Below are 23,832 nucleotides of genomic sequence, written 5' to 3' on the forward strand. Positions count from 1 at the left end.
TCTCCCTTCCCTTTTCTCTCTCCTCAGATCTCTTCGTTTCCCCACAGCCATGCTGGCTGCCTTTTTCACCTGTTCTGGCCAAATCAGCTTCTGTTAGTATCTGCAACAGGGGTCCCTTCTTCCTGACACACTGTGCTCAGATGTGTGCAGATCTAACTTTACCCTTTTGTTATTCTGTTCTCAGGATTTCACCCTCAGTGATAGCTTTCATACCTTTCTCTCCACTGACTCCCCGGCCTTCATTCATAGCACACAGTCTTGTGTAGCATCTAGCACTTGCTCTTTTCTTTCACATGTTTTTGTGTTTGTGCTTTTGTCCATCTCCAGACTGTGAATTCCTAAAGGCAGGGAGCTTGTGGTATTTTCAGATCCACCCATGGGCCCACCAAGGTACCTAGCATAGGGTGAGTGCTTAGTGCGTAGTTATGGAATGAATCAATGAGAAGTTCTTGGAAGCCACCTCCCCTTTCAACCACCTCCACTGCAGGGAGACATGCCACTAACAGTTTCAAGTTGTCTCTGGGCAAGGGGATGACCATGATGGCCTCTGTGTGAGTCTTTCCTCTGCATTTCCTCCACACAAATCCCTAGGTACCATTACAAAGGAGGCTTCCTGCATCATATTTTCCAGCTCAAGCATTACACCCCAGGCAGGCACACCACACAAGGAAAGGACAGCTTTATTTGGGTGTCCTCAAGGCAGTGGCTTTCCAGAATAACAGGGCAAAGGACCAGGACCTACAGGCTCCAAGGGCAGAGTAAAGGACCTCAGAAGCCTCCCTTTCCTGTCCTCTCCATTGGTTTCCTGTTTACAAATATGGGACCTCACCTCAGCCAGAAGACTGACCCTGGACCCACCCATGCCTATCTAAATGAGGATCCTGAAGGTTCTGTGGAGACTGGTCTTGTCCCTGACCCCAGATGCAGTGTACAGTGCTCTGGCATTTTCCTAGAGAAAATAAACAAATGATAAACATGTAGACAACATGACTAACCATCAGAAAAATGCAAGCCAAGAACACAATGAGATATCACATCACATGCATTGGAAGAGCTAGCCTAAAAAAGACAATGCTGCTGAGAATGCAGAGAAAAGGGAACCCTTGGGCACTATTGTTGAGATCGCACATTGGTACTGTCACTATGCACAACATATGGTGGTTCCTCAAAATTTAAAAATAGAACTACCATATGATCAAGCCATTCCACTTCTGGGACCATATCCATAAAAAACAGAAAAATGTGTCCAGGAAATATTTGCATCTCCATGATCAGGAAGCACTGTTTTAAACAACCAAGACATGAAAATGTCCATGCCCATCAGTGGTGACTGGATAAGGAAGTGTTAGCTATAGAATGGAATATGAATCAGCCATAGGAAAGGAAATCTTGCTATGTGTGATAATGGTACTGGACTTTGAAGGCATTGTGCCAAGCAAAATAAGTCAGAGAAAGGCAAAATATGGTTTTATACATATATATTCACTTATATGTGGAGTCTAAAACAAAAATAAAGAAGAAAAACTAATTCAGAAAAGGGGATCAAACAGAAGTATCCAGAATGGGAGTTGAAGGGATGGTGAAAAGACACAAACTTTTAGTTTTAAGATAAAGAAGTAATAGCGATTTACAGTACAATATGACGACTACAGTGAATACTACTTTCTGGTGTATCTGAGAGGTGGCAAGAGAGTAAATCTTGAGAGTTCTCACCACAAGGAAAATCTTTTGCTTTCTTTTTTATTTACCTTATTTTCGTTTCTGTTTTTGTTTTAGCAGGGTATATACATCTTCCTCATTTTTTAAGTTTTTAATGTATTTTTTGGAGTTCTATTTGCCAACATAGAGTATAACACTCAGTGCTCATCCCATCAAGTGTCTGTCACCCACCTCCCTTTCTACTACCCCTTGTTCAATTCCCAGAGTCAGGAGTCTCATGTTCTATCACCCTCTCTGATATTTCCCACTCATTTTCTCTCCTTTCCCCTACAACCCCTTTCACTATTTTATTATATTCCCCATATGAGTGAAACCATATAATGATTGTGCTTCTCCAGTTGACTTTCTTCACTCAGCATAATACCCTCCAGTTCCATCCACGTCGAGGCAAATGGTGGGTACTTGTTTCTAAAGGCTGAGGAATATTCCATTGTGTGTGTATATATATATATATATATATATATATATATATATATATATATACATCTTCTTTATCCATCCATCTCTTAATGGACATTGAGGCTCTTTCCACAGTTTGGCTATTGTGCATATTGCTGGTATTAACACTGAGGTTCAGGTGTCTCGGATTTTTATTGCATCTGTATCTTTGAGGTACATCCCCAGCAGTGCAATTACTGGGTCATAGGGCAGATCCATTTTTAACTCTTTGAGGAACCTCCACATAGTTTTCCAGAGTGGCTGTACCAGTTCACGTTCCTGCCAACACTGCAACAGGGTTCCCCTTTCGCCACATCCTATCCAACATTTGTTGTTTCCTGTCTTATTAATTTTCACCATTCTCACTGGTGTGAGGTGGTCTTTCATTGTAGTTTTGATTTGATTTTCCCTGATGACAAGTGATGCGGAACATTTTCTCATGTGCTTGTTGGTCATGTGTATGTTCTTTGGTGAAATTTCTGTTAATGTCCTTTGCCCATTTCATGATTGGCTTGTTTGTTTCTTGGGTTTGGAGTTTAAGAAGTTCTTTATAGATCTTGGATACTAGCCCTTTATCTCATATGTCATTTGCAAATATCTTCTCCCATTCTGTACGTTGTATTTTAGTTTTGTTGACTGTTACTTTTGCTGTGCAGAAGCTTTTAATCTTGATTAAGTCCCAGTAGTTCATTTTTGCTTTTATTCTCTTGCCTTCATAGATGTATCTTGCAAGAAGTTGCTGTGGCCAAGTTCAAAAGGGGGCTGCCTGTGTTCTCTAGGATTTTGATGAATTATTGTCTCAATTTAGATCCTTCATCCATTTTGAGTTTATCTTTGTGTATGGTGTAAGAGAATTGTCTAGTTTCATTCTTCTGCATGTAGCTGTCCAATTTTCCCAGCACCATTTATTGAAGAGATCATCCTTTTCCACTGGATAGTCTTTCCTGCTTTGTTGAATATAAATTGACCATAGAGTTGAGGGCCTATTTCTGGGTTCTCTATTCTGTTCCATTGATCGATGTCTGTTTTTGTGTCAGTACCATACTGTCTTGATGATCACAGTTTTGTAGTACAACTTGAAATCTGCAATGGTGATGCGCCCGGCTCTGGTTTTCTTTTTCAGTATTCCCCTGGCTATTCAAGGTCCTTTCTGATTCCACACAAACCTTAAGATTATTTGTTCCAACTCTGTGAAGAAAGTCCAAGGTATTTTTGACAGGGATTCCACTGAATGTATAAATTGCCCTGGGTAACATAGACATTTTCACAAAATTAATTCTTCAATCCATGTGCATGGAATATTTTTCCAGCTCTTTGTATCTACTTCATTTCTTTCAGACGTGTTCTGTAGCTTTTAGGGTATAGATTCTTTATCTCTTTGGTTAGATTTCTTTCTAAGTATCTTATGCTTTTGGGCGCAATTGTAAATGGGATTGACTCCTTAATTTCACTTTCTTCAGTCTCATTGTTAATATATGGAAATGCCACTGATTTCTGGGCATTGATTTTGGATCCTGCCACATTGCTGAATTGGTGTAGGAGTTCTAACAATCTTGGAGTAGAGTCTTTTCGGTTTTCTATGTGCAGTATCATGTCATCTGAAAAGAGGGAGAGTTTGACTTTGCTGATTTGAATGCCTTTTATTTCTTTTTGTTGCCTGATTGCTGAGGCTAGGACTTCTAGTACTATGTTGAATAGCAGTGGAGAAAGTGGACATCCCTGTCTTGTTCCTGATCTTAGGGGAAAGGCTCCCAGTGTTCCCCATTGAGAATGATATTTGCAGTGGGCTTTTCGTAGATAGCTTTTAAGATGTTGAGGAAGTTCCCTCTATCCCCTACACTCTGAAGAGTTTTGATCAGGAATGGATGCTGTATTTTGTCAAATGCTTTCTCTGCATCTATTGAAAGGATCATATGGTTCTTGTTTTTTCTCTTGTTGATATGATGAATCACATTGATTGCTTTATGAGTGTTGAACCAGCCTTGCATCCTGGGGATAAATCCCACTTGGTCATGGTGAATAATCTTCTTAATGTATCCTATAGTATCCTATTGGCTAGTATCTTGTTGAGAATTTTTGTATCCATGTTCATCAGGGATATTGGTCTGTAATTCTCCTTTTTGGTGGGGTCTTTGTCTGGTTTTGGAATTAAGGTGGCGCTGGCCTCATAGAATGAGTTTGGAAGTACTCTATCACTTTCTATCTTTCCAAACAGCTTTAGTAGAATAGGTATGGTTTTGTCTTTAAACGTTTGATAGAATTTCCCTGGGAAGCCATCTGGCCCTGGATATTTTTGTCTTGGGAGGTTTTTGATGACTGCTTCAATTTCCTCCTTGGTTATTGGCCTGTTCAAGTTTTCTATTTCTTCCTGTTCCAGTTTTGGTAGTTTGTGGTTTTCCAGAAATGCATCCATTTCTTCTAGATTGCCTAATTTATTGGCATATAGCGCTCATAATTAGTTTTTAAAATTGTTTGTATTTTCTAGGTATTGGTGGTGATCTCTCCTTTCTCATTCGCGATTTTATTAATTTGAGTCTCTTCTCTCTTCTTTTTAATAAGGCTGGCTAATGGTTTCTCTATCTTATTAATTGGCTTTCTGATGCTGAATTGTAATCCAAATTTTGGAATTCTTTGACAGAGAGTACTTTTTCTGATTCTTTCTTTTGTGGTGAAATCCTCCTTCTAGTCATTTTGCTCAGTGCAGAGTGGCTGTATCAGTGGGCTGAGTCAAGAATATCAACCACAATTTAAAAAATTTCACCCTAGATGATTCTGACGAGGTCAGAGACAAGAAAATGAAAATAAAGATTAGAGCAAAATAAAACAAAAGGCCCGCTAAAGTTAAAAACAAATTTTAAAACAAACTAGTGGGGAGGGGCAAGATGGCAGAAGAGTAGGGTCTCCAAATCACCTGTCCCCACCAAATTACCTAGATAACCTTCAAATTATCCTGAAAATCTATGAATTCGGCCTGAGATTTAAAGAGAGACCAGCTAGAATGCTACAGTGAGAAGAGTTCGTGCTTCTATCAAGGTAGGAAAATGGGGGAAAAAGAAATAAAGAAACAAAAGGCCTCCAAGGGGGAGGGGCTCCGCGAGGAGTCAGGCGAAGGCCGGGGCGAGTGACCCCAGGACAGGAGAGCCCCTTCCCGGAGAAGCAAGAGCTGCACCAATTTTCCCGGATGGAAAGGCCTCACAGGGATTTGGAGCAGGACCCCAGGAGGGCAGGGATGCCCTCAGGTTCCCTGGACACTAACAGACACCTGTGCCTCGGGGAGAGTGCGCCCAGCTCCCTAAGGGCTGCAGCACGCAAGGCGGGACCCGGAGCAGCTCAGAGGGGCTCGGGCGGTGGCTCCGCGAAGGGGGCTGCGCGGCCGGGAGCGCGAATCCAACAGCGCAGGCCCCGGAGCACAGGGCGCCGGGACACAGCCCAGGATCCGGCCTGCCCCGGGACAGGCAGAGGCCGGGAGGGCCCAGGACAGCGAGGACGCTCCTGCCCCGAGCTGAGCAGATCAGTGGCCCCACCCCGGAGCCTCCAGGCCCTGCAGACGGAGAGCTCTGGAGTTACTGCGGGAGCTGACTCCAGGGCTCCAGACCTGCCGCCGCCACTGGGGTTGTTCCTCCTGGGGCCTCATGGGGTAAACAACCCCCACTGAGCCCTGCACCAGGCAGGGGGCAGAGCAGCTCCCCCAAGTGCTAACACCTGAGAATCAGCACAACAGGCCTCTTCCCCGGAAGACCAGGTAGACGGACAAGTTCCAGGGGAACTCAAGGGACTTAAAGTATACAGAAACAGAAGATACTCCCTTGTGGTTTTTTTTTTTTTCTTTTTGGTTTGATTCCCCCACTCCTTTTTTTTCCCTTTCTTTTTTGCTTTCTCTTTTTCTTCTCTTTATTTTTCTTTTTTCTTCCTTTTTTCTTTTTTCTTTTTCCCTTTTCTTTCCTTCTTCCTCTCCTCTCTTTACCTCCTTTTCCCAATACAACTTGTTTTTGGCCACTCTGCACTGAGCAAAATGAATAGAAGGAAAACCTCACCTCAAAAGAATCAGAAACAGTCCTCTCTCCCACAGAGTTACAAAATCTGGATTACAATTCAATGTCAGAAAGCCAATTCAGAAGCACTATTATACAGCTACTGGTGGCTCTAGAAAAAAGCATAAAGGACTCAAGAGACTTCATGACTGCAGAATTTAGATCCAATCAGGCAAAAATTAAAAATCAATTGAATGAGATGCAATCCAAACTAGAAGTCCTAATGACGAGGGTTAACGAGGTGGAAGAATGAGTGAGTAACATAGAAGACAAGTTGATGGCAAAGAGGGAAACTGAGGAAAAAAGAGACAGACAATTAAAAGACCATGAAGATAGATTAAGGGAAATAAGCGACAGCCTAGGGAAGAAAAACCTATGTTTAATTGGGGTTCCCCAGGGCACCAAAAGGGCCAGAGGGCCAGAATATGTATTTGAACAAATCATAGCTGACAACTTTCCTAATCTGGGAAGGGAAACAGGCATTCAGATCCAGGATATAGAGAGACCCCCCCAAAAAAAAATCAATAAAAACCGCTCAACACCTTGACATTGAATAGTGAAACTTGCAAATTCCAAAGATAAAGAGAAGATCCTTAAAGCAGCAAGAGACAACAAATGCCTGACTTTTATGGGGAGGAGTATTTGGGTAACAGCAGACCTCTCCACAGAGACCTGGCAGGCCAGAAAGGGCTGGCAGGATATATTCAGGGTATTAATGAAAATAACATGCCGCCAAGAATACTTTATCCAGCAAGGCTCTCGTTCAGAATAGGAGAGATAAAGAGCTTCCAAGATAGGCAGAAACTGAAAGAATATATGACCACCAAACCAGCTCTGCCAGAAATATTAAGGGGGACCCCGTAAGATAAAGATGAAGCCCAAAGAAATCCACAAAACCGGGACTGAATAGCTATTATGATGACAATAAATTCATATCTTTCAATAGTTACTCTGATCCTCAATTGGCTAAATGGTCCCATCAAAATGTGCAGGGTTTCAGACTGGATAAAAAAGCAGGACCCATCTATTAGCTGTCTACAAGAGACTCATTTTAGACAGAAGGACACCTACAGCCTGAAAATAAAAGGTTGGAGAACCATTTACCATTCAAATGGACTTCAAAAGAAAGCAGGGGTAACCATCCTCATATCAGATAAATTAAAGTTTATCCCAAAAACTGTAGTAAGAGATGAAGAGGGACACTATACTATATGTAAAGGGTCTATCCAACAAGAGGACCTAACAATAATGAATATTTATGCCCCAAATGTGGGAGCTGCCAAGGATATCAATCAATTAATAACCAAAGTAAAGACATACTTAGCTAATAGACTCATAGTAGGAGACTTACACATGGCACTTTCTGAAAATGACAGATTTTCTAAGCACAACATCTCCAAAAAAAAAAACAAAAAAAAAACAAAAAAAAAAAAACAAAAAAAAAAACAAGGGCTTTAAATGATACAGTGAACCAGATGGATTTCACAGACAGTTACAGAACTTTGCATCCAAATGCAACTGAATACACATTCTCCTCAAGTGCACATGGAACTTTCTCCAGAATAGACCACATACTGGGTCACAAATCAGGTCTCAACTGAGACCAAAAGATTGGAATTCTCTCCTGCCTATTTTCAGACCATAATGCTTTGAAACTTGAACTCAATCGCAAGAAGAAATTTAGAAGAAACTCCAATACGTGGAGGTTAAAGAGCATCCTGCTAAAAGATGAAAGGGTCAACCAGGAAATTAGAGAAGAATTAAAAGATTGATGGAAAAGAATGAAAATGAAGATACAACTGTTCAAAATCTTTGGGATACAACAAAAGCAGTCCTGTGAGGGAAAAACATCACAATACAAGCATCCCTCAAAAACCTGGAAAAAAAATCAAATACAAAAGCTAACCTGGCACTTAAAGGAACTGGAGAGAGAACAGCAAATAAAACCTACAGTAAGCAGAAGAGACATAATAAAGATTGGAGCAGAACTCAATGAAATACAGACCAGAAAAACTGTGGAACAGATCAACAAAACCAGGAGTTGGTTCTATGAAAGAATTAATAAGATAGATAAACCATTAGCCAGCCTTATTAAAAACAAAAGAGAAAAGACTCAGAAATTAATAAAATCGCGAATGAAAGAGGAGAGATGACCACCAATACTAAGGAAACACAAACGATTTTAAAAACATATTATGTGCAGTTATATACCAAGAAATTAGGCAATCTAGAAGAAATGGAAGCATTTCTTGAAAACCACAAACTACCAAAACTGGAACAGGAAGAAATACAAAACCTGAACAGGCCAATAACCAGGGAGGAAATTGAAGCAGTCATCAAAAATCTCCCAAGACACAAAAGTCCAGGGTCAGATGGCTTCCCAGGGGATTTCTATCAAATGCTTTTTATTTTGTTTTATTTTATTTTATTTTAATTTTATTTTATTTTATTTTATTTTATTTTATTTTTTAAAGATTGTATTTATTTATTTATGAGAAACACACACACACACACACACACACACACAGAGGGAGACAATGGCAGAGACACAGGCTCCATGCAGAGAGCCCAGCATGGGACTCAATCCTGGGTCTCCAGGATCACACCCTGGGCTGAAAGCAGTGCTAAACCACTGAGCCACCTGGGCTGCCCACTATCAAACGTTTAAGAAAGAAACAATACCTATTCTACTAAAGCTGTTCTGAAGGATACAAAGGGATGGAATCCTTCCAAACTCAGTTTATGAGGCCAGCATCACCTTAATCCCAAAGCCAGACAAAGACAAAAAAAAGGAGAATTATAGACCAATATCCCTGATGAACACAGATGCAAAAATTCTCAACAACATACTAGCCAATGGGATCCAACAGTACGTTAAGAAGATTATTCTTTGTTTTTTTGCCCATTTCATGATTGGATTGTTTGTTTCTTTGGTGTTGAGTTTAATAAGTTCTTTATAGATCTTGGATACTAGCCCTTTATCTGATAGGTCATTTGCAAATATCTTCTCCCATTGTGTAGGTTGTCTTTTAGTTTTGTTGACTGTTTCTTTTGCTGTGCAGAAGCTTTTTATCTTGGTTAAGTTCCGATAGTTCATTTTTGCTTTTGTTTCCCTTGCGTTCATGGATGTGTCTTGCAAGAAGTTACCATGGCCAAGTTCAACAAGGGTGTTGCCTGTGTTCTCCTCTAGGATTTTGATGGAATCTTGTCTCACATTTAGATCTTTCATTCATTTTGAGTTTATCTTTGTGTATGGTGTAAGAGAATGGTCTAGTTTCATTCTTCTGCGTGTGGATATCCTATTTTCCCAGCACCACTTATTGAAGAGACCGTCTTTTTTTCCAGTGGATAGTTTTTCCTGCTTTTTCGAATATTAGTTGGCCATATAGTTGAGGGCCGATTTCTGGATTCTGTTCCATTGATCTGTGTCTGTTTTTGTGCCAGTACCACACTGTCTTGATGACCACAGCTTTTTAGTACAACCTGAAACCTGTCATTGTGATGCCCCCAGATATGGTTTTCTTTTTTAAAATTCCCCTGGCTATTCAGGGTCTTTTCTGATTCCACACAAATCTTAAGATGATTTGTTCCAACTCTCTGAAGAAAGACCATGGTATTTTGATAGGGACTGCACTGAACGTGTAAATTGCCCTGGGTAGCATTGACATTTTCACAATGTTAATTCTTCCAATCCATGAGCATGGAATATTTTTCCATCTCTTTGTGTCTTCCTCAATTTCTTTCAGAAGTCTTCTATAGTTTTTAGGGTATAGATCCTTTATCTTTTTGGTTAGGTTTATTCCTAGGTATCTTATGCTTTGGTGCAATTGTAAATAGGATTGACTCCTTAATTTCTTTTTCTTCAGCCTCATTGTTAGTATATAGTAAAGCCACTGATTCTGGGCATTGATTTTGTATCCTGCCATGCTGCCAAATTGCTGTATGAGTTCTAGCAATCTTGGAGTAGAGTCTTTTGGGTTTTCTATGTAGAGTATCATGTCATCGGCAAAGAGGGAGAGTTTGACTTCTTCTTTGCCAATTTGAATGCCTTTAATGTCTTTTTGTTGCCTGATTGCTGAGGCTAGGACTTCTAGTGCTATGTTGAATAGCAGTGGTGAGAGTGGACATCCCTGTCTTGTTCCTGATCTTAGGGGAAAGGCTCCCAGTGCTTCCCCATTGAGAATGATATTTGCTGTGGGCTTTTCATAGATGGCTTTTAAGATGTTGAGGAATGTTCCCTCTATCCCTATGCTCTGAAGAGTTTTGATCAGGAATGGGTGCTGTATTGTGTCAAATGCTTTTTCTGCATCTATTGAGAGGATCATATGGTTCTTGCTTTTTCTCTTGTTGCAATGTTGAACCGACATTGCATCCCAGGGATAAATCCCACATGGTCATGGTGAATAATCTTCTTAATGTACTGTTGGATCCCATTGGCTAGTATCTTGTTGAGTATTTTTGCATCTGTGTTCATCAGGAATATTGGCCTATAATTCTTTTTGGTGGGGTCTTTGTCTGGCTTTAGGATTAAGGTGATACTGGCCTCATAGAATGAGTTTGGAATTATTCCATCTCTTTCTGTCTTTCCGAACAGCATTAGTAGAATAGGTATGGTTTCTTCTTTAAACGTTTGATAGAATTCCCCTGGGAAGCCATCTGGCCCTGGACTTTTGTGTTGTGGGAGGTTTTTGATGACTGCTTCAAGTTCCTCTCTGGTTATCGGCCTTTTCAGGTTTTCTATCTTCCAGTTCCAGTTTTGGTACTTTGTGGTTTTCCAGAAATCCGTCCGTTTCTTCTAGATTGCCTAACTTATTGGCATATAACTGCTCATAATATGTTTTAAAATAATTTGCATTTCCTTGGTATTGGTGGTGATCTCTCCTTTTTCATATATGATTTTATTATTTAGAGTCTTTTCTCTTTTTTTTAATAAGGCTGGCTAATATTTTATCTATTTTATTAATTCTTTCAAAGAACCAACTCCTGGTTTTGTTGATCTGTTCCACAGTTTTTCTGGTCTCTATTTCATTGAGTTCTGCTTGAGTCTTTATTAATTCTCTTCTTCTGCTGGGTGTAGGTTTTATTTGCTGTTCTTTCTCCATTTCCTTTTTTTTAAAACTTTTTATTGGAGTTCAATTTGCCAACCTATAGCATTACACCCAGTGCTCATCCCGCCAAGTGCCCCCCTCAGTGCCCATCACTCACTCACCCAACTCCACGCCCACCTCCCCTTCCACTACCCCTTGTTCATTTCCCAGAGTTAGGTGTCTCTCATGTTTTGTCACCCTCACTGATATTTTCACTCTTTTTCTCTCCTTTCCCTTTATTCCCTTTCACTAATTGTTATATTCCCCAGTAGTTCCTTTAGGGGCAGGTTTGCTTGTGTATTTTAGTTTTTCCCAGTTATTTAAGGGATGCCTGTATTGCAATGTATTTCCCTCTCAGGACTGCTTTTGCTGTATCCCAAAGATTTTGAACGGTTGTACCTTCATTCTCATTAGTCTCCATGAATCTTTTTCATTTTTCTCTAATTTCCTGGTTGAGCCTTTCATCTTTTAGCAGGGCATTCTTTAAACTCCATGTGTTTGAATTTCTTCCGAATTTCTTCTTGTACTTTATTTCAAGTTCCGAAGCATTATGGTCTGAAAATAAGCAAGGGACAATCACAATCTTTTGGTATCAGTTAAGATCTGATTTGTGACCCAGTATGTGGTCTATTCTGGAGAAAGTTCTCTGTCCACTTGAGAAGAATGTGTATTCCATTGCATTTGGTTATAAAGTTCTGTAAATATCTGTGAAATCCATGTGGTCCAGTGTATCATTTAAAGCTCTTGTTTCTTTGGAGATGTTGTACTTAGAATATCTGTCATTTATAGAAAGCACCGTGTTGAAGTCTCCTAGTATAAGTGTATTATTATGTAAGTATATCTTTACTTTGGTTGCTCCCACAGTCGGGGCATAAATATTCATGATTGTTAGGTCCTCTTGTTGGATAGTTCCTTTAAGTATGATATAGTGTCCCTCTTCATCTCTTACTACAGTCTTTGGGATAAACTTTAATTTATCTGATATTTGGATGGCTACCCCTGCTTTCTTTTGAGGACCATTTGAATGGTACATGGTTCTCCAATCTTTTATTTTCAGGCTGTAGGTGTCCTTAGGTCTAAAATGCGTCTCTTGTAGATGGCAAATAGATGGGTCTTGCTTTTTTATCCAGTCTGAAACCCTGCGACTTTTGATGGGATCATTAAACCCATTCACGTTCAGAGTTACTATTGAAAGATATGAATTTAGTGTCATCATAATACGTATTCAGTTCCTGTTTTTGTGAATTGCTTCCTTGGGCTTCCTCTTTCTTTTACAGGGTCCCATTTAATATTTCTTGTAGAGCTGATTTGTTGGTCACATATTCTTTCAGTTTCTGCCTATCTTGGAAGCTCTTTATCTCTCCTTCTATTTGAATGAGAGCTTTGTGGGATAGAGCATTCTTGGCTTCAGGTTCTTCTCATTTAGGATCCTGAATATATCCTGCCAGCCCTTTCTGCCCTGCCAGTTCTCTTTGGAGAGTTCTGTTAATCTAATACTTCTCCCCATATAAGTTTGGGATTTCTTGTCTCTTTTGCTTTAAGGATCTTCTCTTTATCTTTGGAACTTGCAAGTTTCACTATTAAATGTTGGGGTGTTGAATGGTTTTTATTGATTTTAGGGGGGATCTCTCTGTCTCCTGGATCTGAATGCATGTTTCCCTCCCCAAATTAGGGAAGTTCTCGGCTATGATTTGTTCAAATACACTTTTTGGTTCTCTGTCCCTTTTGCTGCCCTCAGAACCACAATTAAATGTAGATTTTTCCTTCTGAGGCTGTCATTTATTTCCCTTAACCTTTCCTCATGATCTTTTAATTGTTTTTCTCTTTTTTCCTCAGCTTCCTTCCTTGCCATCAACTTTTCTTCTATGTCACTCACTCTTTCTTCTACTTCATTAACCCTTGTTAGGACCTCCAATTTGGATTGCTTCTCATTTAATAGATTTTTAATTTTGTCCTGATTAGGTCTAAATTCTGCAGTCATTAAGTCTCTTGAATCTTTTTTGCTTTTTTCCAGAGCCACCAGTAGCTTTATAATTGTGCTTCTGAGTTGGCTTTCTGGCATGGAATTGTAATCCAACTCTGTAACTCTGTGGGAGAGAGTACTATTTCTGATTCTTTCTTTTGTGGTGAGTTCTTTCTAGTCATTTTCCTCAGTGCAGAGTGGGTAAAAAAAATCAATCAAACAAAGAACAAAAAACAAAATCAAAAACAAACAAGGAGGGGTATTCTCTGGTTCCTTATACTGTAAATCCCTCAACTTCCCCTGGAGCTTTCCAGCACTGCTTAGTGGAGAACTTGTTCTTCCTCCTCCTCCCAGCTGGTCTTCTGGGGGAGGGGCCTACTGTGCTGATTCTCAGGTGTGTACACCTCGGGGATCTGCCCTGCCCCCTTCCGGGTGCACGGCTCAGTGAGCTGTTTATCCTCTGAGGTCCCTGTTCCCTGGCGCCCTGAGTCTCCCAGGCACAGGGTGACACCAGGAGGAACAACAACACTGGCGGCAGCCAGGCCGTCAGCCCTAGAGTCAGCTCCCATAGTAACTACCACAGTCTCCCAGTCTGCACTGGCCTGGATGCTCCGGGGTCGGGGGGTGCTGATCTGCACAGCTCAAGGGCACTCAGCGGCAGGAGTGTCCTCGCTGTACTGTGCCCTCCCGGCCTCCACCTGTCCCGAGGGGAGCGCAGGATCCTGGGCTGTGTCCCCGTTGCCCTGAGATCCAGGGCCTGTGCTGCTGGAATCACAGTCCTGGGGCCTCACAGCCCCCTCCGCCTGGAGCTGCCGCCTGAGCTTCTCCCGAGGCCCTGCTGGGCACTCGCTCCAGCCCTTCACGGAGCCCAGGCCATGGTATGTGGCGTGCTCTCCCCTGGGGCACACTTCCTGTGTTAGTGACCCCATGAACCTGGAGGCTCCACTCCCCTCCTGGGATCCTGCCTGAGTTCCCTGCAAGCGCCTTTCCCTCAGGGAAGATTTTTAAATTTTCTGCTTCTCTGGGCCTGGGCTTTCCTGTTCTGGAGGCTCCCACCACTGGGCCTTAGCCTGGCTCCTTGCAGATGGGGGTGGGGAGCTCCCCCACTGGATTATTTTATTTATTTATTTATTTATTTATTTATTTATTTATTTATTTATTTATTTATTTATTCTCTCTTCCTACCTTGTTAGAAGCTTGAACTATTCTCTCTGTAGCATTCCAGATATTCTCTCGTTAAATCTCAGGCTGAATTAGTAGGTTCAGGATGATTTGAAAGTTATCTAGGTAAGTTGGTGGGTACAGGGAACTTGGGGACCCTATTCTTCCACCATCTTTCCCAGCCCCCTCAACCCTGCATTTTTTGATGGGATCATTTAGCCCATTCACGTTCAGAGTTTCTATTGAAAGATATGAATTTAGTGTCATTGTAATACCTATTCAGTCCCTCTTTTTGTGGATTATATCTTTGGGCTTCCTCTTTCTTTTATGGAGTCCCCCTTAATATATTTGTAGAGCTAGTTTGGTGGTCATATATTCTCTCAGTTTCTGCTTATCTTGGAAGCTCTTTATCTCTCCTTCTATTCTGAATGAAAGCCTTGCAGGATAAAGTGTTCTTTGGCTGCATGTTCTTCTCATTTAGGACCCTGAATATATCCTGCCAGCCCTTTCTGGCCTGCCAGGCCTCTGTGGAGAGGTCTGCTGTTAATCTGATATTTCTCCTCATATAAATTAGGGATCTATTGTCTCTTGCTGCTTTAAGGATCTTCTCTTTATCTTTGGAATTTTCAAGTTTCACTATTAAATGTCAGGTGTTGAACAGTTTTTATTGATTTTGGGGGTGGACCTCTCTATCTCTTGGATCTCAATGAGTGTTTCCCTCCCCAAATTAGGGAAGTTCTCAGCTATGATTTGTTCAAATATGCTTTCTGGCCCTCTGTCCCCTTCGGCACCTTCTGTGACCTCAATTAAATGTAGATTTTTCCTTCTGAGGCTGTCATTTATTTCCCTTAACTTTTCCTCATGATCGTTTAATTGTTTTTCTCTTTTTTCCTCAGCTTCCTTCCTTGCCATCAACTTTTCTTCTATGTCACTCACTCTTTCATCTACCTCATTAACCCTTGTTGTTAGGACTCCAATTTGGATTGCATCTCATTTAATTGATTTTTAATTTTGGCCTGGTTCGATCTAAATTCTGCAGTCATGAAGTCTCTTGATTCCTTTATGCTTTTTTCCAGAGCCACCAGTAGCTTTATAATTATGCTTCTGAATATGGTTCTGAATTGACATCGAATTGTAATCCAAATTTTGTAACTCTGTGGCAGAGAGTACTGTTTCTGTTCTTTCTTTTGTGGTGAGTTTTTCTTTCTAGTCATTTTGCTGAGAGCAGAGTGGCTGTATGAGCAGGCTGTATCAAGAATATCAACCACATATATGTATACAATGGAATATTACTCAGCCATTAGAAATGACAAATACCCACCATTTGCTTTGATGTGGATGGAACTGGAAGGTATTATGTTGAGTGAGGTAAGCCAATCGGAGGACAAACATTATATGTTCTCATTCATTTGGGGAATATAAAAAATAGTGAAAGGGAATAAAGAGGAAAGGAGAAAAAATGAGTGGGAAATATCAGAAAGGGAGACAGAACATGAAAGACTCCTAACTCTGGGAAACAAACTAGGGGTGCTGGAAGGGGAGGTGGGCAGGGGGTGGGGGTGACTGGGTGACAGGCACTGAGGTGGGCACTTGACGGGATGAGCACTGGGTGTTATTCTATATGTTGGCAAATTCAACAGCAATAAAAAATAAATTTATAGATTAATAATAATAATAATAATAATTATAAAAAAAGAATATCAACCACAACCTAAGGAAATTTCAGCCCAGATTCTGCCAAGATCAGAGACCAGAAATTGAAAACAAGATCAGAATGAAATAAAAACAAAAGCACCACTAAAGTTAAAAACAAATTTTAAAACAAAGTAGTAAAAAATAAAGACCAAGAATCCCAAAGAAGAAGAGAAAAAAAGAAAAAAAAGGAATAGGAAAAAAAGGCAGAGGGACTGGGAGATGGTGATGGTGATGAAGTTGTAGTGGAGGGAGAATGAGGGGTTCTAGAGGGTGTATCTTTTTTCTGAGTATATTAAGTTCTGTATGTTAGAAGATGCTCAGTCCCAAAGTTATATAAACCAGAAATACTTGTAGAAGGCCCCAACATTGACCACCAAAACATAAATGAGATAAAAGAGGGGGGCAAATGGGAATGAGGAATCTCACAGAATGAACCAGCACGGTATATCACTTGGTTCTGGGTGCATGCTGGTCATGTTTTAGAAGGTATTAACTTCCCCCATTGCAGAGCAAAATGAGGCAGAGAAAACAAAAAAACACAAAACAGAAAAAAAAACATATATATATATCTCCCAAAATTCAGTTGAGTATGTTGAAGGGAATCTAAAAGTGGAAAATATATCTAGGACCTGTAATTGTAGAAATATGAAAGTAAAAAGGAAGAATCTTAAAAATGAAGAGGTGGTAAAATATTGTAGTTAAGGTGGGAAAAGTGAAAAAAGAATTGCAAATTTACAGTCTGATATAAAAACGAGTTGTACTTGGGCAGCCGAGGTGGCTCAGCGGTTTAGCACCCACCTGATCCTGAAGACCTGGGATTGAGTCCCACGTCGGCCTCCCTGCATGGAGCCTGTTTCTCCCTCTGCCTGTTTCTCTGCCTCTCTCTTTCTCTCTGTGTCTCTCATGAATAAATAAATAAAATGTTAAAAAAAAAAAAAAAGTTGTACTGGAAAAAGGAAGAAAAAAATAGGAGGGGTACCCTGTAGTTCTATATACTGTAAATCTCTTGACCTCCCCTGGAGCTTTCCAGCGCTGCTTGGTCAAGAACTTGCTCTTCTCCTGTCCTTCCAGCGGGTCTTCTGGCGGGGAGGGAGGCCTGCTGTGCTGATTCTCAGGTGTGTGTACTTGGGGGAGCTGCCCCCCCCACCCCCGCCATATGCCGGGCTCAGTGGGAGCTGTTTACCCTGTGAGTCCCCTGTTCCCTGGTGGCCCTGCCTCTCTCAGGCACATGGTGAAACAAGGAGGAACAAGCACACTGGCGGCGGCCAGGTCTCCAGGCCTGGAGTCAGCTCCCCACAGCAACTGCCACAGTCTCGTGGTCTGCACTGGTGTAGGTGCTCCTGGGGCAGCAGGGGAAACTGACCTGCACAGCTTGGGGGCCCAGCAGGAGAGTCCTCGCTGTCCTGTGCCCTCCCTACCTCTGCCTGGCCCGGGGGAGCGCAGGATCGTGGGCTGTGTCCGCCGGCACCATGGGATCCCGGGCCTGTGCGGCTGGAACCGCGCTCCTGGGCCGCCGCTCCCGAGGCACAGGGCGCAGCCCCCACCCCGGGCTTCTGCGAGGCCCCGGCTGCGCTCCGCCCGGTCCCGAGCGGCCGCGTGCAGTGCGCCCTCCCCCAGGCTCTGCTGCCAGTGACTCCGGGAGACTGGGGGCTCCACTGCCTCTTCTGAGATTCTGCCCAATTTCCCTGCTAAACGCCTTTCCGTCAGGCAAGAATCTGGTGCAGATTCTTAAAAGTTCCTGCTTTCCTGGGACCGGACTTTCCTGTCCTGGAGGCTTTCGCTGCCCTGCCTTAGCCCGGCTCCTCGCGCCCCGCCCCCCTTGATTCTTTTTCATTTTTTTCCCCGCCTTCCTGCCTTGTTAGAGGCGAAAACCCTTCTCTCTTTAGCGTTCCAGCTGTTCTCTCTTTAAATCTCAGGTCAAATTAATAGGTTTTCAGGATGGTTCGAAAGTAATCTAGGTAAGTTGGTGGGGCCAGGTGAGTTGAGGACCCTATTATTCCTCCGCCATCTTGCCCCACCCCCTCAGGTTTATGAATTCTTTTTTTTTTTAAGGATTTTATTTATTTATTCATGACAGACACAGAGGGCGGGGGGCAGAGACACAGGCAGAGGGAGAAGCAGGCTCCACGCAGGGAGGCCGACGCGGGACTCGATCCCGGGCCTCCAGTATCATACCCTGGGCTGAAGGCGGCGCTAAACCACTGAGGCACCCGGGCTGCCCAGGTTTATGAATTCTTACCAAAAATAGCCTACCTGGTTCTCCAGATCTGCAACTACTCTAGGGAAAAAGCCAAACAAATTCAAAACGCAAAACCATATGGGAATGAGTAAATTGTACAGGCTCTAAGGTGTGCTATCAATTTTTTTTCAATAAGGTACCTTTATTGTCATTTTTTCTTCCAGTTTTATTGAGATATAATTGACAAATAATAGCGTTTAAGTTTAAGGTATATAGCATGATGACTTAACCATTTCACAATATATAGAAATGTTATCACAATTTTGGTTAACATCCATCACCCCATACAGCCACAAAAATTTTTTTTTTGCCCATGTGATGAGAACTTTTACGATCTACTCTCAAATGTACCACACTGCATCGGTAACTGTGGTCATGTTGTACATCCCCAGCACTTATTTATCTTATGACTGGAAGCTAATACTTATGACCACCGTCACCCAACTCTCTGGCACTCCTGCCTCTGGCAACCACAAATGTGATCTCTTATTCTGAGTTTGGGGTTCTCTTTAGATTTCACATATAAGGGAGGTCATATAGTATTTGTCTTTCTCTGACTTAGTTCACTTAGCATAATGCCCTCAAGGGGCATGTAGCTGCAAATGGCATTCCCCTTTTTTATGACAGAATAATATTCTGATATACATATGATATACATATGTGGCCAGGTAGTAGATATTCCAGCTTTTGTAGGCCATATAGGGTATCTGTAACATGTTTTCCTGTGTGTGTGTGTGTGTGTTTACAACTCTAAAATTGTAAAAATATTTTTTAGGCATTTTTAACTTGAGGGCTGTACAAAAATAGGCAGAGGAATGGATTTGGCCTACAGACTGTAGTTTGCTAGCTCCCAACTTACGATTATTACAGCTGAAGATGGCCAGTACCCTGCTAAAAAGATTTCTTGAGTCTGAGCAAGAGATTCTCAGACAGACTGACACAGAGAGAGGGAGACAGATGATAGATAATCAAATAGATGATTAGATTAAATAATTAGATAAATTAGACAAGTAGATTAGATAAATACAAGACAGAAATACGTTTATGTATTTTTATTATACATATATTTATACATCTACTTGCCTTTCTACACACATACATTCTTGTATATTATCAATAGTTCAGTTAGAATGATAATGGTAGGTAGGTAATTCCACACACACACACACACCCACACACACACAAAGCCTTGAATCTAAATGCTATATTGCTAAGTCTTGCTTTGCTTGGCAAGACTGGTTCTACTGTATGGGAGCTCAGAAGGAAACACAGACCATAATGTAACTCTCCTCAGTGTGGCAGGCTTTGTCTCTTACCATCTCTCTCTGGGAGCACCTTCTGAACTAACTTAACTCCTCAACTCTTAGCCACTTTGGAGTTTATAATAAAGTATTGTTGACTAACATCACAATGCTGGGCATTAGGACTCCAGAATGTATTTATTGACTTAGTTGCAAGTTTGTATCCTTAAACAATATCTCCCCCATTCTGCCACCCCTCCAACCTCTGACAACCACCATTCTACTCCATTTTTATGAGTTCGGTTTTTTTAGATTGCACATATAAATGAAATCACACATACTGGTCTTTCTCGGTCTGATTTAGGTATTGACCTTCCTCTCTGATTTATTTCACTTATCATGAATGCCCCAAAAGCCCACCCATGTTGTCACAAATGGTGAAATTTCCATCCTTCTTATGGCTGAGTAATATTCTACTGTGTGTGTGTGTGTGTGTATCACATTTCCTTTATCCACTCATCCACAATGAACACTTAGGTTGTTTCTATATCTTAGCTCTTGTGAATAATACTTCAATGAACAAGGGGTGCAGATATCTCTTTAAGACTCTGATTTCAATTCCTCTGGATATATATCCAGAAGTAAGATACCTGAGTCACATGGTATTTCAATTTTTTATTTTTTATTTTTTTATGTAGGCTCCACACCCAGCATGGAGCCCAACATGGGGCTTGAACTCATGACCCTGAGATCAAGACCTGAGCTGAAGTCAAGAGATGGACCCTTAAGCGTCTAAGCCACCCAGGCACTCCTAATTTTTAATTTTTTGAGGAAGCTTCTTATTGCTTTCTATAATGGCTGTACCAACTTATGTTCCCACAAACAGTGTACAAGTGAACTATATAGTTTAGATCTTTATATCAAGAGACTCCTTGCTCATAAGCCCCACAATTAAACAAATGAGGTTCTTTTTTTTTTTTTTTTTAACAAATGAGGTTCTAGAGTCAGAGCTGGGCTTACCTCCCTGGGTATGTTCCATAAGCATGCTGAGTCTTCTCTTATTTATTTGATTGGCCATTTTCACATAGGGGTCAAGTGCAGTAAGTCAGATGAGTCCTATAAATCCCTGAGCAAAACTTCTCCATCAGTATTAGCTAGTGGTGTTCCTGTGGCATCTCCCCTGAAACCACACAAGTGCAGTGGTCACCTAGATTTCTAGTTCTCCAACTGCTACATTTTGGGTCTTCCCTCCAGTAAATTTTCTGCCACCTTGAACTTCCTCACATCTGAGCCTCCAAAAGATTTTGTTCCAGTTGAGTTCCTAATCAGAAAGAGCAAAGCTCTCCTTGTTAAAGACTCCTCTCCACCACCTCTACTGCACCCCACCCCACGGGAAACCAGCATAGCTGAAAGTCAGTTGTACTTGGAAATGGATGCATTTCATTCATATTTGCAAGTACGGACAAAGATCCCCTTCAGCAGCAGCTGAGCTTCTCATCCTCAGGAATCTGCAGTCAGCAAGTTTAGCTGCCCATTGCTCCAAAAGCCGATACTTAAGATAGGAGCTTTGGATGGAAAGGAATAGGAGCTTTACTCTGTTGGCCAGCCACCTGGGGAGAAGATGGTGGACTCTTGTCCAAAGGCCAACTCCAAGGTTTCAGCCTGGCCCAGAGGTTTTTAAAGGAATAAACCTTTAAAGGGCAGTTAGTTAAAGGCGTGCAGTGGTCTGTAACATTTCTTGATTCTGTGCGGACTCGATAGTTGCCAGCTACAGATGTTATTGCAGTGCTCAGAGTTGTGCAAGAGATCTGGTTCCTCGATGCCCAGCGGGTGGTGCAGGAGAGTCTGGTGAGGTACAGAAGTGCTCTGATCTTTCTATCCAGAATGCATGACCTATGGATATGAGAAGAATCAGTCAGGTAACTAGTAACTAGCCTACCTAAGTAGGCTATGTAAGTAGGCTTACAGACTACTAGATCGGCCAAGGGGCCGAGGCAGCTTCAGGCTGGGGCAGATCTTGGAGCAGCATATCAGCCTTTGCCAAAACACTGCAGGACAGTTGGGCAGCACTCAGCCTACCAGCACGAGGTAAAAGGCTTTTTATTGCATTGATCTCTTGAAATTGTGTCCAGTGTCTTTGAAAATCTCAAGACAAATTTTTCATAAGTGCTAGATTCCAGCCCTTGCCTAAATATTTAATATACCTTAAATCTAGATAATAATTGTTTCAGGCATGTTAAATTTTGCAGCACTTTCCAGCGGCACACAGGCTCTCCCCAGTGGAAGCCTTTAGAAATCCTAGCCAGGAAGTGGCCAGAGGCTGGAGCAGGGAAGAAAAGGCAAAGAGACAGGCAGCATTGGGGGAAGGGGGAGGGGCAAACATTTCATTCTGTTGCAGGTAAATTTTCCTCAGTTAAGGATGCCAACCTGGGATAAATGTTCTTACAAGCTTCTGTTCTTCTGTTTTTCATTTGAAAGGAAAAGTCAGGAGCTTGGGGTTAATTATATATATATTTTTAATTTTTTTATTATAATTTTTAAGGGAAGCATATTCTCCATAAACCCAGCATTGGATGCCCCAATAAAGGATGAGTTGGATTTAACTAATTCTTTTCCAAAGAACTGCAGTGGGGCACTAAACCAGAATCCACATCTCTGAGGTTCCCCAGAGGCTCCAGAGAAATTGGATTCCATCAATCCCTGGCACCCAGGATTTCCTTTTCTGTTTTGTTTTTAATCCTCCGTGATCTTTAAAGAACAAACAAACAAACAAAAAACAACTAGAATCATGAAAGACTTTTTTTTTTTTTCAGAATAAAGATACTATGAGCATGCTAAAGAACTTTGGGGAAATGTCAGCTATTCTAAGGGGAAAAATTCAAACGTCTATTATATATAACCAAACAGGAATAAACTCTTTCAACATTTGATACATATATACTTTATTGAATAGATTTTGGAGAAAGTCTTTTCAAAGTTAAGGGTATATATTCCATACAGTTTCATCCTTTCACTTAACATTATATTGTGTTGTTAAAATTTATCAATATCATGAGTATCGATGGCTTCCATAATGCTGCAAAATATGGATGTATCGTGATTTCTTTTTCCTTCTTTCCCTTAGTTCTTTCTCCTCTCCTTCCTTCCTCCCTTCCAATCTTCCTTCCTTCCCTCCTTCCTTCTGGATGCCTTATTTGATAATCACCTTTATGCATTCACACCATTTAAATAGTCAAGGTGATCTATAAGGTGGGAGAAACAGCAGCCTCCACCCCCCACCATATTTCCCACTCCTCAAAAGCAATCAGTAATTCTTTTAGCAACTATTGTGCTATTTGTTGCCATATGCTTAAATAATATGCTTATATCAGAAGTTCTTAATTTTTAAACTTTAGCCATTATCTATTTTGTTTCTACCATATGACCCCCTCCCCAGCACACACACACACACACACACACACACACACAAACACACACATACCCCTACATATCTCCCCTCCTACATCCTCCCAATCCCAATATCACTTTGTGACTTTAGTTAGACCAATATTCATTATTTGGATTATTACAACCACATAAACCCTATTCACAGCTGAGCCATGGCTTGCTCTACCACAACTATTCTTTTCCTGTATTTTGTTTCATTTTTTCTGAAGTTAAGGGAAACAAACAAAAGTTGTTTTGTTCTTTGTTTCTTTTTCTTAGGTTTCTAAGTACTTTTCACCATCTCAGCAACAAGCTCTATTCTAGTTGAACAAACCTCCTTTCCATATTTTGAAACCTTGGTCAGGCTGCCATTGTCACATTTCTATGGCAGTCACTCACAGGACATTTGATGTACTCTTGCTCTCTAGGTCCTTAGTCGGAGGGGAAGTGTGGAGTATTTCCCTTCCCCCACATCTTATGTAAGACCTTCTTCTGCACTGGATCCTGGGGTTCCTAAATTCCATTTCTTTATTTACTAACTGGGTTTATTCCTAATTTCCAGGGGGCATCATGTCCTCTTGGCTTCCTGAGCAAGTGTCTGATAACGTAAAGTTTTTACTCACATTTAAACGATTTAAATGAGTATGTGGCTACATCAAGAGGTCTAAATTTAAAATTGTTTTTCCACAGGTGTTGGAAGGCACATTTCTCCACTGTCTTCTAGCTTTCCAGTGTCATTGCTGAGATGTGCAATAGCATTTGGATTCTTGTGTGTGACATAAATCCCTTCTCCCGCCCTTCCCCAGAACTGTAGAATTCTGTCATCAGTGTT

General features: G+C 41.3%; 1 long non-coding RNA gene across 2 annotated transcripts; it reads right to left on the bottom strand.

Annotated features, from left to right (window-relative positions):
• Window positions 1-802: 802 nt before the first annotated feature.
• LOC144312036 (uncharacterized) lies at window positions 803-23,772 on the bottom strand. Of its 2 annotated transcripts, XR_013377461.1 has the most exons (3): window positions 23,624-23,772; window positions 20,595-21,467; window positions 803-949 (listed from the first exon to the last, which is right to left on the bottom strand). It is a non-coding gene; the product is annotated as an uncharacterized LOC144312036 (long non-coding RNA). The 2 variants fall into 2 exon arrangements; XR_013377460.1 differs by lacking the exon at window positions 803-949 and having other exon boundaries at window positions 20,459-21,467.
• Window positions 23,773-23,832: the final 60 nt, after the last annotated feature.

This window comes from Canis aureus, chromosome 4, assembly GCF_053574225.1.
Source record: "Canis aureus isolate CA01 chromosome 4, VMU_Caureus_v.1.0, whole genome shotgun sequence".
Lineage (NCBI taxonomy): Eukaryota > Metazoa > Chordata > Mammalia > Carnivora > Canidae > Canis > Canis aureus.